Source organism: Triticum urartu, chromosome 3 (assembly GCF_003073215.2).
Source record: "Triticum urartu cultivar G1812 chromosome 3, Tu2.1, whole genome shotgun sequence".
NCBI classification, from domain to species: Eukaryota; Viridiplantae; Streptophyta; class Magnoliopsida; order Poales; family Poaceae; genus Triticum; species Triticum urartu.
Window position 1 is genome coordinate 13,397,305 of NC_053024.1, and position 7,151 is coordinate 13,404,455.

Below are 7,151 nucleotides of genomic sequence, written 5' to 3' on the forward strand. Positions count from 1 at the left end.
AGAGGGCTGGCGTGGGTTTTGTCCGTGTGCGCTCTTTCCCAGGTGTGTCCTCTCTCTCTCTTGATCTGATATGAAACTGAGAGTGGAGGGTCGAGGGGTTGGTATTATCAGATTAAGGAGGTAGGGAGAGAACAAGCTAGCTTGATGGTGCCTTGTTGAGGATTGTGCACTGTACAGAACTTGGATTTGTTCCCTCTGCTGTGGATACTGCTCTGCAGACAACTGCTAATATTTCCTTTTCATCTGAATTGCAAAATGGTTTGCTTGCCGCTGGTTTTTTATGGTACTGCCCTGCCATCTTTTTGCTATTGCTATAATAAAGTCGTACTACTATGTTTTGTTTGAACTATAGTACAATTTTTTTAAGAACATACGTACTGTTTTCTTGAGTATGAATGTACTGCCCATGCATCTGCCACACAAGCGTATACCGACTCCTTTTGTAGGATGGCGTACTACCTATGTTTTGAAGGAGTATATGCTATATTTTCTAACAAGTATATACTCGGAAATCCCTTTTGGTGACCGAGCTCCAATGAGGCCTCCAAATTCAAATTTCAAATTTCATCCAAATTCATATTTTTACGTTTCAAAAAGTTCCCAAAAAAACAGATATACATGAAGGTATAACACACTTGTGTGTAAATTTTCAGGGCAAAATACGTTGAAATGAGGGTTGTGCAAAAAAAAATCTGGGGCTGTTTAACACATGATACTATTCATCCTCCCAAGCCATGAATTTGTCTTTTTTATACAGGTCGCAACTCAAGGTATTTCATCATGAATTTTTACACACATGTGGGTTACATCCTTACATACATGCATACTTTTTTAGAATTTTTTGAAACATAGAAGTTTGAATTTGAATTTTTCAAAAATAAAGGGCTCCATAGAGCTCGGCCTCCAAAACGCCATTCTCGTATATACTGCCATTTTTAAGAGTATATACCTGTTTCTGGGATTATATACTCCCCATCTTTTGAAGACATATTTCCCGCAAAAAATTTCTTGTGAAGACGTCTATATTAATGAGTATACGTTGAAGTATATACTGCCTAAATGTAGTATGTCTTCGTGACTTTTAATATTGCTGTGAAAATGAGTTTTTTTGTGAAGTGGTCCATATTTTTTTGAGCTTGCGCGTATTAAAGTTTCTAGGATGACATACACTAAACTTTCATGATGTGCATATCTTACTTTTTCATGATGAAGCATATTCATTTTTATAGTACGTATATATGTCTTCTTTGTGGAGAAGTATATACCAAAAAAATCGTGGGAGAAGTATATACCAAAAAAAATTGTGGGAGGAGTATATACCAATTCTTTTACAATATATATACTTACTCTAAAACAGTAGTACATATATACACCTTTTTGTGGGGAAGTATATACCAATTTTTTTTGCGAAAGAAGTATATACCAAATTTAGTGAAATGAGTATATAAGTATATGCGTTGAAGGATACTGCATTTCTGTGAAGGGTATATATATACACTCCCTGTTGTGCCACCCCATGGACACTTTCCTCTTTGGTCGCTCCTCCTCACGGACGCTTCGGAACGTCATCTCAGCACGATGTCAGTGGAGGAGAGGATCATTATCGTGTGCTCAGCAGTGGGAACAGGCTGAGGTCCTCATTTGACCTTAATTTCAAGGTAGCTTTGTTGTTTAATTACATTCCCTCCTAGCTAGCTAAAAAGAGACATTCACTTTTGTGTGTGCAGAATTGCGTGAGTTGTCAGTGAAAAGTTAGTAGAGCTTGCTTAATCACGATGTGGTAATTAGTGCATTGCTGCTTGTGTGGCAAACTGTAGGAATGAACATAGCCAGGAAATAAAAATGACCTCCCAATTTTCCTAGAAATTTTTGTGTCCTTCCTCTTAGCCTTTCGGCACTACAAGTTACATATATGTGAAATTGCCTGTCTCCAGCAGTAGCATTTCTTTTTTTTTTTTGAAACGAGCAGCAGCATTTCTTTATTTGGTCTGGAGCAAGTGATGAACGCCTTGATGCGCAAGATCTTGAACTTATATACTGGCAGGAGGATATATTCCTGCCATCGACATGGTCCAGTCTCATCGCACACCTTGAACTCGGCTCGAAACTGTACCTCCTATTCAAAATCATGTCCTGGTAAGATGAGATGTAACCAAAACTATAGGTAATGTGATTTTGTAATTTTGACGTGCCAATGGATTTTGGTGGAGGTTGGTTGTTTTGGGCATGTGGTTTGTGTTGTCGGAATTTTGAGGGGTATTTTTAGTAGATGCTGATTCCTGCTCATCCATGTTTGGCTCTTCTGATACCTGCAATAAAATCCAGTTACAATGTTTATCATTAAAACATCAACTACAATATTGCCTTATTAGCTGTGTGGATATTAGTTATGATAATATTTCTCTTAAAATGAAGCTTAGAATGATCAAAATATTACATTCACAATGGCCAACCAGTGAACTACTAAACTTTGTTACATAAAAATCCTACTGAATATCTTCACTCATTTTCAAGTATTACAGGGCTTCCACATATCCTGCTCGACCGGACAGCAGTGGTGGTGAGTAGATGACCATGGTGAGGAGGCGTGGTGTTGAGCCACTAATGGAGGCACTGCACTGTTAGGATGTGTCCGATGAGGCCAATGAGGCATGGCGACATTTGTTCTACCGAAAGGTGCTACAGTTAGGCGGTCTCTTAGTCCTTTATCTCTATTTTGCCTCGCTGCTTCTACTTTCGTTGTCTAATTCATATATTTGGAGGATTTCGTTCAAATGTCTCTGTTAGTGAATATTTTGTTCTTATGTATTCCAAAGAAAATTTCTCTTTTGACAACAATTGGTGAGTTAGAACTAAAAGGGACCATACATCAGAGAATCATTTGTAATTCTGTTATGCAAGACAATTTAAAATGTTTGTCATATTATTGATTGATGGGTTATATAGTCTTCACATTATGGTACAGTACGAGTGATTTTGAATATGTTAGTAAGCCCATTTGTATCTTTGAATTAATCTTCTCCTACTCACATATGCTAATGTTGATGTACATGGCTCACTGAATACATAACAAAGCTGAGATCAGGACCCAAGTAGCCATCCTAATGTGCTTAGATAAGATTGAAGCGCACAAGACTGCCTCAAGAGGCGCGCCCCAACCCCTAGTTAGGTCCAAGCTATGCATTGGAGCGATGCTGCTAGGCGTAATAATGAAAAATGTAACTATTCGATGTCAGGTAAGTTATAACATATTATAATGTCTACAATTTTAACTAGTTGGTCGCTACACGTGACTGTTTCAAAATTGTGAACCACTAACTTTCAGTTATCGTGTTCTATAATCTTGCATGATAACATGATGCCTTATCTTTCAGTTATGCACACATGAGATTCCAAGTTGTAGATGTTGATAAGATGAATTGTTTTTCTGAATCATAAATCATAACTTGTATGCGCAAATTAAGTCCAAGCTATGCATCATAGTGATGCCGGTAGACGTAATAATGACATATATAGTTACTATATGATGACAGATAAGTTACAACAAATTGTCATGTCTACATGTTTAACAAGTTGGTCACTACATGTTACAGTTTGGTTTTTGTCCGGTTTTCCATAATTAACTGGGTAATCTGGTTTTGGCTCGGTTTTCTCTGATTAACCTGTGATAAAAAAACATGTTACGGTTTCAAAATTGAAGCAAACTGAAATATATTCATATATCCCTATAGATCTAGGGATAGATTAAACCTTCTCTATGATAAAAAAAACTATCTCTATTACTAGTAGAAAACAGGGCTTTGGTCCAGGCCGGGTCAGCCCATTAGTCCCGGTTCAGTCTAGAACCGGGACCAATGGGGGCATTGGACCCGGTTCGTGAGCCCAGGGGGGCGGCCGGGCCACGTGGGCCATTGGTCCCGGTTCGTCTGGACCTTTTGGTCCCGGTTGGTGGGACGAACCGGGACCAATGGCCTCGCTCCTGGCCCACCACCATTGGTCCCGGTTGGTGGCATAAACCGGGACCAAAGGCTCCCCTTTTGTCCCGGTTCATGCCACCAACCGGGACCAATGAGGTGCCTATATATACCCCCTCGCGTAAGAGCAGAGCATACTGCTCTGTTTTTTTCTGGCCGAGGGGGAGAGGGCTTGGTGGTGCTCTAGCTCACCTCCTATGCACACAAGGTGTTCGATGGAATGCCCGAGCCACACTACTTAAGCTTTCTCCTCTCCAAGCTCCATTTTCCACAATATTTGTCTAGGTTTAGCGGTCCGTCACGCCCCGTCCCCGTCTTCACCGCCGTCGATCACCCGCGCCGAACTCATCGCCGGCACCACCGTGGTGAGCCTCTTGTTCTTATCTTCTTTCTGAAAGGAAAAATATTCGTACTTGTATGTTTACATAGATACTTGTATTATTTTCTTACTTTTATTATTACATCTTATATAGTGCGATGGTTTTGGTATCCGCCCCCGTCGGCCCTCGTCCTGTCTATGATTCGGATGTGGTATATATATTATCTTTACAACTATTGGTTCATTTATCGTTTATGAAAATTATGCCGACCAACGTGACATAGATTTTATTTATGTAGGATGTATGTGAATCGGAAATGCCAACCGACCCTATTGTCGAGAGGTTAAATTTAGTTGAAGAAAAAAACTATTTGTTGAAGGAAAAAATAAAAAAAATTGAGGAGGAGAAGATGATATTGGAGTTGCATGTTGCGGATGCCGTCGATGATCACAAGATCAAGATGGATGCAATGCGCTTGAAGATTAGAAATATTAGAAAATATGCCATTCATACCGAGGCTTGGTATCATTATGCCGTTGGATCAATTGTTACCTTGGTTGCGATTATGATCGCATTTGTTTTCGCATTGAAATGTTTTACATAGTTTCAATGTATGATTTAATTAATTAGATGCTCTGGAGAGCTATATGTTGTTAGATGAGAACTATGTATGCACTTTGGTTTTAATTTGATGATGAACTTCTATTAATTTGGACACTTAATTATATATAAGGCACGCGGATGAACCGGCAATGGATGTACGGTGACAGACACACCTCCGAGTACATTAAGGGCGTGCATGAATTTCTCGAAGCGGCTGAGGCAAACAAGCAGAATGGTTTTATGTGTTGTCCATGCACTGAATGTGGGAATACAAGGTCTTATTCTAACCGGAAAATCCTTCACTCCCACCTGCTTTACAAGGGTTTCATGCCACACTATAATGTTTGGACGAGGCACGGAGAAATAGGGGTTATGATGGAAGACGACGAAGAAGAAGAGTACGATGACAACTATGTGCCCCCTGAATACGGTGATACTGCAACGGGGGGAGCTGGTGAAGATCAAGAGGAACAAGACGATGTGCTCAATGATGCTGCAACGGGTGAAGCTGCTGAAGATCAAGAGGAACCAGACGATGTGCCCGATGATGATGATCTCCGTCGGGTCATTGTCAATGCAAGGACGCAATGCGAAAGTCAAAAGGAGAAGCTGAAGTTCGATCGCATGTTAGAGGATCACAAAAAAGGGTTGTACCCCAATTGCGAAGATGGCAACACAAAGTTCGGTACCGTACTGGAATTGCTGCAGTGGAAGGCAGAGAATGCTGTGGCTGACAAAGGATTTGACAAGCTACTGAAAATATTGAAGAAGAAGCTTCCAAAGGATAACGAATTACCCGACAGTACATACGCAGCAAAGAAGGTCGTATGCCCTCTAGGATTGGAGGTGGAGAAGATACATGCATGCCCTAATGACTGCATCCTCTACCGCGGTGCATACAAGGATCTGAACGCATGCCCGGTATGCGGTGCATTGCGGTATAAGATCAGACGAGATGACCCTGGTGATGTTGACGACGAGCCCCCCAGGAAGAGGGTTCCTGCGAAGGTGATGTGGTATGCTCCTACAATACCACAGTTGAAACGTCTGTTCAAAAACGAAGAGCATGCCAAGTTGATGCGATGGCACAGTGAGAACCGAAAGAAAGATTTGAAGTTGAGAGCACCCGCTGATGGGTCGCAGTGGAGAAAAATTGAGAGAAAGTACTGGGATGAGTTTGCAAAGGACCCAAGAAATGTATGGTTTGCTTTAAGCGCGGATGGCATTAATCCTTTTGGGGAGCAGAGCAGCAATCACAACACCTGGCCCGTGACTCTATGTATGTATAACCTTCCTCCTTGGATGTGCATGAAGCGGAAGTTCATTATGATGCCAGTTCTCATCCAAGGCCCTAAGCAACCCAGCAACGACATTGATGTGTACCTAAGGCCATTAGTTGAAGAACTTTTACAGCTGTGGAATGGAAACGGTGTACGTACGTGGGATGAGCACAGACAGGAGGAATTTAACCTAAAGGCGTTGCTGTTCGTGACCATCAACGATTGGCCCGCTCTCAGTAACCTTTCAGGACAGACAAACAAAGGATACCACGCATGCATGCACTGTTTAGATGACACTGAAAGTATATACCCGGAGCAGTGCGACGACTGGATTACATGTGAACACATCAGGACTTTCAGCAGTTGGTTGGAAACACGTCTCAGAGGTGACAACACTGTTTGTGATGAGTTGTACTTGTTGTCCAGGGGACCATCTTTGACTGTATTGACTTACAAAGGATACGAGATAAATGGGAATACATTTTACACGACCGCCCAAGATCAAAAGAGCACCAACCAAAACAGCGGTGTCCGCTTTGATGCAGCAACCGAGAGCGGAAAGGACACATATTATGGTTACATAGTGGACATAATGGGAACTTGACTACGGACATGATTTTAAGGTCCCTTTGTTTAAGTGCAAATGGGTCAATCTGTCAGGAGGCGGGGTACAGGTAGACCCACAGTACGGAATGACAACAGTGGATCTAAAAAATCTTGGGTACACTGACAAACCGTTCGTCCTAGCCAATGATGTGGCACAGGTTATCTATGTGAAGGACATGTCTACCAAACCGAGAAAAAGAAAAGATAAGGAAGCGAATACATCATACGATGAGCCAAAGCGCCACATAGTTCTTTCAGGAAAAAGGGATATCCTGGGAGTGGAGGGCAAGACAAACATGTCTGAAGATTATGAAAAGTTTCATGAAATTCCTCCCTTCAATGTCAAGGCTGACCCAAGCATCCTGATA